Source organism: Lolium rigidum, chromosome 7 (assembly GCF_022539505.1).
Source record: "Lolium rigidum isolate FL_2022 chromosome 7, APGP_CSIRO_Lrig_0.1, whole genome shotgun sequence".
In the NCBI taxonomy this organism is placed as follows: domain Eukaryota; kingdom Viridiplantae; phylum Streptophyta; class Magnoliopsida; order Poales; family Poaceae; genus Lolium; species Lolium rigidum.
The window spans coordinates 284,480,300-284,490,814 of NC_061514.1; the positions used below are offsets into that span (position 1 = coordinate 284,480,300).

The following is a 10,515-nucleotide window of genomic DNA, read 5'->3' on the forward strand; positions in this document are numbered from 1 at the left end:
CGCACAATAGTGTCTACCATCCAAATTTAGACAAATCTACGACAACTTTCATTGAACGAGAGGAGTATAAAAATACAGGAAACTTACAATACTGTCTCCGTTATTTAACGCCATGGGTAATACTAATCGTTACGTCGGTAACCCAATGGTCGACCGGGCTTATATTTCTGAAGGTGCGAGCTCGCTCTTCCGAAATTATTGAGATCGAGGACCCGGTACTCGGATATATACACACTATTTATACAGGTACGAGCTGCCCCCTCTGGTTAAAGAAAAGGAGGGGGCCTCGAGTCCGACTCGAACTAAGTCCCAGCTATTCCAAAATCGATTCATCTAAGCCGACTCGTTCAATCTTCTTTATCCAAGACTCGTTCAATCTTCTTTATCCAACAGTTTTGTCTTGGTTACGGCCAGGCATGCTAGTGGATCCTGAAAATCAAAGGGACAGCTCAGGCGAGTCAGAAATCCAGCCATAAGGCGGCGAGCGAAAACAGAGGTGATGGGAAGCGAACCTTTGATCCTTATCCGTGAGGCGGCCGGAGGAGAAACCCTAGAAGAGCTCAGCGTCGATGACGAGCGAGGCACAATATAGACGCTCGGCTGCGTTCCACGAGGCTGGGTCGTATCGGACCAAGCTCGGCCGGCTGAATTTGGCCCGTTTGGCATTTTGTGTTTGTGTAATTTGAGGCGATCGGGAAGGTGAGAGAGACGTCGAGCACGGATGCGGCCGAGCTCGGCGGCGCCGCGCGGCGCGACGCCGCATCGAGGCGGGAAAAGCGTTCGTTCAGGTAGTCGTTTGCTGCCGGAGAGTAGTGGTTCCTACCTAGAGATGCAAGCAGTCGACCAATATTAGGTACCTGCCCTCTATCTATTTTTTGGTGTAGAAAGATGAACCAACTTTTTCAAATTATATTGGTACTCCCGGATCCAGTATACTCTTCATGCTCCGGCTCTCGGCAAGCTCGCTGCGGCGCTGAGCCACCGAGGATGGCAACCCAAGTGGCCGCCATAGGCAGGGCCGTAAGTCGCGAGTGAACTACAGGGAAGTGACAAGGTGCGCCTTCATAATATACGTTGCAACGGGCAATCAAATAATAAGAGTTAGAAGGAGGCGATCCAAAGGCCGCCAGGAAAACCCATCTAGGGTTTCGTCCTCTCGTCGGCGACACCGTCGATCCGCTCCACCTTCGGTGGCCTCGGGGCCTTAGAGGTGCGGCGGACCACGACGTCTCATTGGCGGAGGGTTTTCATTCCTTGTGTTAGGTTGTTTTTATTGTCTTCTTCAGGGTGGAGGGTTTTCGTTCCTTGTGTTAGGTTATCTTTAGTGTCTTCTTTGGGATGGTGAGGCGGCGGCTACATCATGAAGTCAGAATAAGGGCGGCGGCGCTTCCACAACCCCTGCAATAAATCTCTCAGCTTTCTCTCTCGATCTGGACAGATTCGTCCTGGATCTTGCTCTCCCTGGCCACCATGGTGGTGGAGCAGGCGGAGCAATCCTTGATGTCTCGGTCCTTTGCATATCGACGGAGAAGCGGTGGCGGTGGTTCTACTTCTTCTGGAGCTTCATAGCTAGAGGTAATCTTGCCTCTGCTATCCATGGCCGGCATGGCGGCCTCGAATCAACAACCTCCGGTCTGGAGGCCCTGCAGCTTCCTTCATGCTGGAGCTCGGCGCGTTGCTGCTACCAAGTGGTGCGTCCCCGGTGGCTCCAAGGCGTCCGGCGGCGACGGATCTTCACTCGGACTTGGGCGTTCGGGCATCTACGCCCTGTTCCTTGGCGGCAACGCTTGGAGGATGCCGACGACTCGTGGTGGTGACGCCTACACTGGTAGAAAACCTCTCATCCATCTAAGCCATAAATACCGGTTCCCTTACGAACCGGTACTAAAGGGTGCATTAGTACCGGTTGCACTACCCAGACCTTTAGTACCGGTTCGTAAGGACCTTTAATACCGGTTCGTGACACGAACCGGTACTAAAGGGTTCGCGTCAGCTGAAAAACCTTTAGTACCGGTTCGTGACACGAACCGGTACTAAAGGTGACCTTTACGGACCGGTACTAAAGGTTTTTCTGCTCCCCACGCAGCTCCCCCCCCCCTGTGGATCGCCTTTTCTGACACTGTAAAATAGAAAAGAAAATGATAGAAAATTCAAAAAGTAAAATGTTTTCAGATTCTTGTATGTTATGCAACCTACTATTAGGGAAAATTAACAAATTTGAATTTTCACTTTTTTCGCAAAAAAGTTTTGAAAAATGGTAAAACCGCAATAACTTTTGCATACGACGTCGAAAAAAAACGTATAATATATCAAAAAAATCCGGGGAAAAAGTTACATCCGATTTCACCAGGGTTTACCCGGTTAGCCAATTTTTAGATTCTCAAAATTCCAAATGACTAAAGGGCCAACAACTAGTGAATGTTCACTAACCAAGTAGACCCTTAGTTGGAGCCTTGTGACTGCACGTTCAGCAACCAAGAAGCTCCTGATAGCATTAGATAAAGATGACATTGCTTTGTCCATGTGCTCAACCTCCATTGGTTTTGGGTGCGGGGAAGGTAAGAAATCTTTCACATCGATGGTAAGCTCAGGGAGCAACCAAGGCAGATGTTTCCACCGTGTTGACAGTACACTAGTCCTAGCAGCTGTTGGTAAGTCGACTCTGCCCAAAATAGACAATAAAGTATCATCAGTCAGCAAGCTGAGCCTATCTTCTTCGTCTTCAGTTCCCTGCAACACAAAACATGGCATCCAAAATTACAACCTGTTAAACGACATTTATATATACTCCCTCGGTCCTATAAAAGTTGTCGTAGATTTGTGTAGATTTGAATATATACACGCACTAAATAGTGTCTACCATCCAAATTTAGACAAATCTACGACAACTTTCATTGAACAGAGGGAGTATAAAAATACAGGAAACTTACAATATCGTCTCTGTTATTTAACGCCATGGGTAATACTAATCGTTACGTCAGTAACCCAATGGTCGACCGGGCTTATATTTCTGAAGGTGCGAGCTCGCTCTTCCGAAATTATTGAGATCGAGGACCCGGTACTCGGATATATACACACTATTTATACAGGTACGAGCTGCCCCCTCTGGTTAAAGAAAAGGAGGGGGCCTCGAGTCCGACTCGAACTAAGTCCCGGCTATTCCAAAATCGATTCATCTAAGCCGACTCGTTCAATCTTCTTTATCCAAGACTCGTTCAATCTTCTTTATCCAACAGTTTTGTCTTGGTTACGGCCAGGCATGCTAGTGGATCCTGAAAATCAAAGGGACAGCTCAGGCGAGTCAGAAATCCAGCCATAAGGCGGCGAGCGAAAACAGAGGTGATGGGAAGCGAACCTTTGATCCTTATCCGTGAGGCGGCCGGAGGAGAAACCCTAGAAGAGCTCACTTGTCGATGACGAGCAGGCACAATATAGACGCTCGGCTGCGTTCCCTGGGCTGGGCTGTATCGGACCAAGCTCAGCCAGCTGAATTTGGCCCGTTTGGCATTTTGTGTTTGTGTAATTTGAGGCGATCGGGAAGGTGAGAGAGACGTCGAGCACAGATGCAGCCGAGCTCGGCGGCGCCGCGCGAGCGCGACGCCGCATCGAGGCAGGAAAAGCGTTCGTTCGGGTAGTCGTTTGCTGCCGGAGAGTAGTGGTTCCTACCTAGAGATGCAAGCGAGTCGACCAATATTAGGTACCTGCCCTCTATCTATTTTTTGGTGTAGAAAGATGAACCAACTTTTTCAAATTATATTGGTACTCCCGGATCCGAGTATACTCTTCATGCTCCGGCTCTCGGCAAGCTCGCTGCGGCGCCGAGCCACCGAGGATGGCAACCCAAGTGGCCGCCATAGGCAGGGCCGTAAGTCGCGAGTGAACTACAGGGAAGTGACAAGGTGCGCCTTCATAATATACGTTGCAACGGGCAATCAAATAATAAGAGTTAGAAGGAGGCGATCCAAAGGCCGCCAGGAAAACCCATCTAGGGTTTCGTCCTCTCGTCGGCGACACCGTCGATCCGCTCCACCTTCGGTGGCCTCGGGGCCTTAGAGGTGCGGCGGACCACGACGTCTCATTGGCGGAGGGTTTTCATTCCTTGTGTTAGGTTGTTTTTATTGTCTTCTTCAGGGTGGAGGGTTTTCGTTCCTTGTGTTAGGTTATCTTTAGTGTCTTCTTTGGGATGGTGAGGCGGCGGCTACATCATGAAGTCGGAATAAGGGCGGCGGCGCTTCCACAACCCCCGCAATAAATCTCTCAGCTTTCTCTCTCGATGCGGACAGATTCGTCCTGGATCTTGCTCTCCCTGGCCACCATGGTGGTGGAGCAGGCGGAGCAATCCTTGATGTCTCGGTCCTTTGCATATCGACGGAGAAGCGGTGGCGGTGGTTCTACTTCTTCTGGAGCTTCATAGCTAGAGGTAATCTTGCCTCTGCTATCCATGGCCGGCATGGCGGCCTCGAATCAACAACCTCCGGTCTGGAGGCCCTGCAGCTTCCTTCATGCTGGAGCTCGGCGCGTTGCTGCTACCAAGTGGTGCGTCCCCGGTGGCTCCAAGGCGTCCAGCGGCGACGGATCTTCACTGGACTTGGGCGTTCGGGCATCTACGCCCTGTTCCTTGGCGGCAACGCTTGGAGGATGCCGACGACTCGTGGTGGTGACGCCTACACTGGTAGAAAACCTCTCATCCATCTAAGCCATAAATACCGGTTCCCTTACGAACCGGTACTAAAGGGTGCATTAGTACCGGTTGCACTACCCAGACCTTTAGTACCGGTTCGTAAGGACCTTTAATACCGGTTCGTGACACGAACCGGTACTAAAGGGTTCGCGTCAGCTGAAAAACCTTTAGTACCGGTTCGTGACACGAACCGGTACTAAAGGTGACACGAACCGGTACTAAAGGTTTTTCTGCTCCCCCACGCAGCTCCACCCCCCCCTGTGGATCGCCTTTTTTGACACTGTAAAATAGAAAAGAAAATGATAGAAAATTCAAAAAGTAAAATGTTTTCAGATTCTTGTATGTTATGCAACCTACTATTAGGGAAAATTAACAAATTTGAATTTTCACTTTTTTGCAAAAAAGTTTTGAAAAATGGTAAAACCGCAATAACTTTTGCATACGACGTCGAAAAAAAACGTATAATATATCAAAAAAATCCGGGGAAAAAGTTACATCCGATTTCACCAGGGTTTACCCGGTTAGCCAATTTTTAGATTCTCAAAATTCCAAATGACTAAAGGGCCAACAACTAGTGAATGTTCACTAACCAAGTAGACCCTTAGTTGGAGCCTTGTGACTGCACGTTCAGCAACCAAGAAGCTCCTGATAGCATTAGATAAAGATGACATTGCTTTGTCCATGTGCTCAACCTCCATTGGTTTTGGGTGCGGGGAAGGTAAGAAATCTTTCACATCGATGGTAAGCTCAGGGAGCAACCAAGGCAGATGTTTCCACCGTGTTGACAGTACACTAGTCCTAGCAGCTGTTGGTAAGTCGACTCTGCCCAAAATAGACAATAAAGTATCATCAGTCAGCAAGTTGAGCCTATCTTCTTCGTCTTCAGTTCCGTGCAACACAAAACATGGCATCCAAAATTACAAACTGTTAAACGACATTTATATATACTCCCTCGGTCCTATAAAAGTTGTCGTAGATTTGTGTAGATTTGAATATATACACGCACTAAATAGTGTCTACCATCCAAATTTAGACAAATCTACGACAACTTTCATTGAACGGAGGGAGTATAAAAATACAGGAAACTTACAATATCGTCTCGTTATTTAACGCCATGGGTAATACTAATCGTTACGTCGGTAACCCAATGGTCGACCGGGCTTATATTTCTGAAGGTGCGAGCTCGCTCTTCCGAAATTATTGAGATCGAGGACCCGGTACTCGGATATATACACACTATTTATACGAGTACGAGCTGCCCCCTCCGGTTAAAGAAAAGGAGGGGGCCTCGAGTCCGACTCGAACTAAGTCCCAGCTATTCCAAAATCGATTCATCTAAGCCGACTCGTTCAATCTTCTTTATCCAAGACTCGTTCAATCTTCTTTATCCAACCAGTTTTGTCTTGGTTACGGCCAGGCATGCTAGTGGATCCTGAAAATCAAAGGGACAGCTCAGGCGAGTCAGAAATCCAGCCATAAGGCGGCGAGCGAAAACAGAGGTGATGGGAAGCGAACCTTTGATCCTTATCCGTGAGGCGGCCGGAGGAGAAACCCTAGAAGAGCTCACTGTCGATGACAGCAGGCACAATATAGACGCTCGGCTGCGTTCCCTGGGCTGGGCTGTATCGGACCAAGCTCAGCCAGCTGAATTTGGCCCGTTTGGCATTTTGTGTTTGTGTAATTTGAGGCGATCGGGAAGGTGAGAGAGACGTCGAGCACAGATGCAGCCGAGCTCGGCGGCGCCGCGCGAGCGCGACGCCGCATCGAGGCGAGGAAAAGCGTTCGTTCAGGTAGTCGTTTGCTGCCGGAGAGTAGTGGTTCCTACCTAGAGATGCAAGCAGTCGACCAATATTAGGTACCTGCCCTCTATCTATTTTTTGGTGTAGAAAGATGAACCAACTTTTTCAAATTATATTGGTACTCCCGGATCCAAGTATACTCTTCATGCTCCGGCTCTCGGCAAGCTCGCTGCGGCGCCGAGCCACCGAGGATGGCAACCCAAGTGGCCGCCATAGGCGGGGCCGTAAGTCGCGAGTGAACTACAGGGAAGTGACAAGGTGCGCCTTCATAATATACGTTGCAACGGGCAATCAAATAATAAGAGTTAGAAGGAGGCGATCCAAAGGCCGCCAGGAAAACCCATCTAGGGTTTCGTCCTCTCGTCGGCGACACCGTCGATCCGCTCCACCTTCGGTGGCCTCGGGGCCTTAGAGGTGCGGCGGACCACGACGTCTCATTGGCGGAGGGTTTTCATTCCTTGTGTTAGGTTGTTTTTATTGTCTTCTTCAGGGTGGAGGGTTTTCGTTCCTTGTGTTAGGTTATCTTTAGTGTCTTCTTTGGGATGGTGAGGCGGCGGCTACATCATGAAGTCAGAATAAGGGCGGCGGCGCTTCCACAACCCCTGCAATAAATCTCTCAGCTTTCTCTCTCGATCTGGACAGATTCGTCCTGGATCTTGCTCTCCCTGGCCACCATGGTGGTGGAGCAGGCGGAGCAATCCTTGATGTCTCGGTCCTTTGCATATCGACGGAGAAGCGGTGGCGGTGGTTCTACTTCTTCTGGAGCTTCATAGCTAGAGGTAATCTTGCCTCTGCTATCCATGGCCGGCATGGCGGCCTCGAATCAACAACCTCCGGTCGGGAGGCCCTGCAGCTTCCTTCATGCTGGAGCTCGGCGCGTTGCTGCTACCAAGTGGTGCGTCCCCGGTGGCTCCAAGGCGTCCGGCGGCGACGGATCTTCACCTGGACTTGGGCGTTCGGGCATCTACGCCCTGTTCCTTGGCGGCAACGCTTGGAGGATGCCGACGACTCGTGGTGGTGACGCCTACACTGGTAGAAAACCTCTCATCCATCTAAGCCATAAATACCGGTTCCCTTACGAACCGGTACTAAAGGGTGCATTAGTACCGGTTGCACTACCCAGACCTTTAGTACCGGTTCGTAAGGACCTTTAATACCGGTTCGTGACACGAACCGGTACTAAAGGGTTCGCGCCCGCTGAAAAACCTTTAGTACCGGTTCGTGACACGAACCGGTACTAAAGGTGACACGAACCGGTACTAAAGGTTTTTCTGCTCCCCCACGCAGCTCCACCCCCCCTCGTGGATCGCCTTTTTTGACACTCGTAAAATAGAAAAGAAAATGATAGAAAATTCAAAAAATAAAATGTTTTCAGATTCTTGTATGTTATGCAACCTACTATTAGGGAAAATTAACAAATTTGAATTTTCACTTTTTTTGCAAAAAAATTTTGAAAAATGGTAAAACCGCAATAACTTTTGCATACGACGTCGAAAAAAACGTATAATATATCAAAAAAATCCGGGGAAAAAGTTACATCCGATTTCACCAGGGTTTACCCGGTTAGCCAATTTTTAGATTCTCAAAATTCCAAATGACTAAAGGGCCAACAACTAGTGAATGTTCACTAACCAAGTAGACCCTTAGTTGGAGCCTTGTGACTGCACGTTCAGCAACCAAGAAGCTCCTGATAGCATTAGATAAAGATGACATTGCTTTGTCCATGTGCTCAACCTCCATTGGTTTTGGGTGCGGGGAAGGTAAGAAATCTTTCACATCGATGGTAAGCTCAGGGAGCAACCAAGGCAGATGTTTCCACCGTGTTGACAGTACACTAGTCCTAGCAGCTGTTGGTAAGTCGACTCTGCCCAAAATAGACAATAAAGTATCATCAGTCAGCAAGCTGAGCCTATCTTCTTCGTCTTCAGTTCCCTGCAACACAAAACATGGCATCCAAAATTACAAACTGTTAAACGACATTTATATATACTCCCTCGGTCCTATAAAAGTTGTCGTAGATTTGTGTAGATTTGAATATATACACGCACTAAATAGTGTCTACCATCCAAATTTAGACAAATCTACGACAACTTTCATTGAACAGAGGGAGTATAAAAAATACAGGAAACTTACAATACTGTCTCTGTTATTTAACGCCATGGGTAATACTAATCGTTCTGTCAGTAACCCAATGGTCGACCGGGCTTATATTTCTGAAGGTGCGAGCTCGCTCTTCCGAAATTATTGAGATCGAGGACCCGGTACTCGGATATATACACACTATTTATACAGGTACGAGCTGCCCCCTCTGGTTAAAGAAAAGGAGGGGGCCTCGAGTCCGACTCGAACTAAGTCCCAGCTATTCCAAAATCGATTCATCTAAGCCGACTCGTTCAATCTTCTTTATCCAAGACTCGTTCAATCTTCTTTATCCAACAGTTTTGTCTTGGTTACGGCCAGGCATGCTAGTGGATCCTGAAAATCAAAGGGACAGCTCAGGCGAGTCGAAATCCAGCCATAAGGCGGCGAGCGAAAACAGAGGTGATGGGAAGCGAACCTTTGATCCTTATCCGTGAGGCGGCCGGAGGAGAAACCCTAGAAGAGCTCACCGTCGATGACAGCGAGGCACAATATAGACGCTCGGCTGCGTTCCCCGGGCTGGGCTGTATCGGACCAAGCTCAGCCAGCTGAATTTGGCCCGTTTGGCATTTTGTGTTTGTGTAATTTGAGGCGATCGGGAAGGTGAGAGAGACGTCGAGCACAGATGCAGCCGAGCTCGGCGGCGCCGCGCGAGCGCGACGCCGCATCGAGGCAGGAAAAGCGTTCGTTCAGGTAGTCGTTTGCTGCCGGAGAGTAGTGGTTCCTACCTAGAGATGCAAGCAGTCGACCAATATTAGGTACCTGCCCTCTATCTATTTTTTGGTGTAGAAAGATGAACCAACTTTTTCAAATTATATTGGTACTCCCGGATCCCAGTATACTCTTCATGCTCCGGCTCTCGGCAAGCTCGCTGCGGCGCTGAGCCACCGAGGATGGCAACCCAAGTGGCCGCCATAGGCAGGGCCGTAAGTCGCGAGTGAACTACAGGGAAGTGACAAGGTGCGCCTTCATAATATACGTTGCAACGGGCAATCAAATAATAAGAGTTAGAAGGAGGCGATCCAAAGGCCGCCAGGAAAACCCATCTAGGGTTTCGTCCTCTCGTCGGCGACACCGTCGATCCGCTCCACCTTCGGTGGCCTCGGGGCCTTAGAGGTGCGGCGGACCACGACGTCTCATTGGCGGAGGGTTTTCATTCCTTGTGTTAGGTTGTTTTTATTGTCTTCTTCAGGGTGGAGGGTTTTCGTTCCTTGTGTTAGGTTATCTTTAGTGTCTTCTTTGGGATGGTGAGGCGGCGGCTACATCATGAAGTCAGAATAAGGGCGGCGGCGCTTCCACAACCCCTGCAATAAATCTCTCGGCTTTCTCTCTCGATCCGGACAGATTCGTCCCGGATCTTGCTCTCCCCGGCCACCATGGTGGTGGAGAAGGCGGAGCAATCCTTGATGTCTCGGTCCTTTGCATATCGACGGAGAAGCGGTGGCGGTGGTTCTACTTCTTCTGGAGCTTCATAGCTAGAGGTAATCTTGCCTCTGCTATCCATGGCCGGCATGGCGGCCTCGAATCAACAACCTCCGGTCTGGAGGCCCCGCAGCTTCCTTCATGCCTGGAGCTCGGCGCGTTGCTTGCTACCAAGTGGTGCGTCCCCGGTGGCTCCAAGGCGTCCAGCGGCGACGGATCTTCACTGGACTTGGGCGTTCGGGCATCTACGCCCTGTTCCTTGGCGGCAACGCTTGGAGGATGCCGACGACTCGTGGTGGTGACGCCTACACTGGTAGAAAACCTCTCATCCATCTAAGCCATAAATACCGGTTCCCTTACGAACCGGTACTAAAGGGTGCATTAGTACCGGTTGCACTACCCAGACCTTTAGTACCGGTTCGTAAGGACCTTTAATACTGGTTCGTGACACGAACCGGTACTAAAGGGTTCGCG

The 10,515-nt window shown here is 49.6% G+C and overlaps 1 long non-coding RNA gene across 1 annotated transcript; it reads right to left on the bottom strand.

The window, feature by feature from the left end:
- Nucleotides 1–8,081: 8,081 nt before the first annotated feature.
- LOC124678480 lies at nucleotides 8,082–9,070 on the bottom strand. The gene is made up of 3 exons (XR_006994499.1): nucleotides 9,038–9,070; nucleotides 8,614–8,955; nucleotides 8,082–8,412 (listed from the first exon to the last, which is right to left on the bottom strand). It is a non-coding gene; the product is annotated as an uncharacterized LOC124678480 (long non-coding RNA).
- Nucleotides 9,071–10,515: the final 1,445 nt, after the last annotated feature.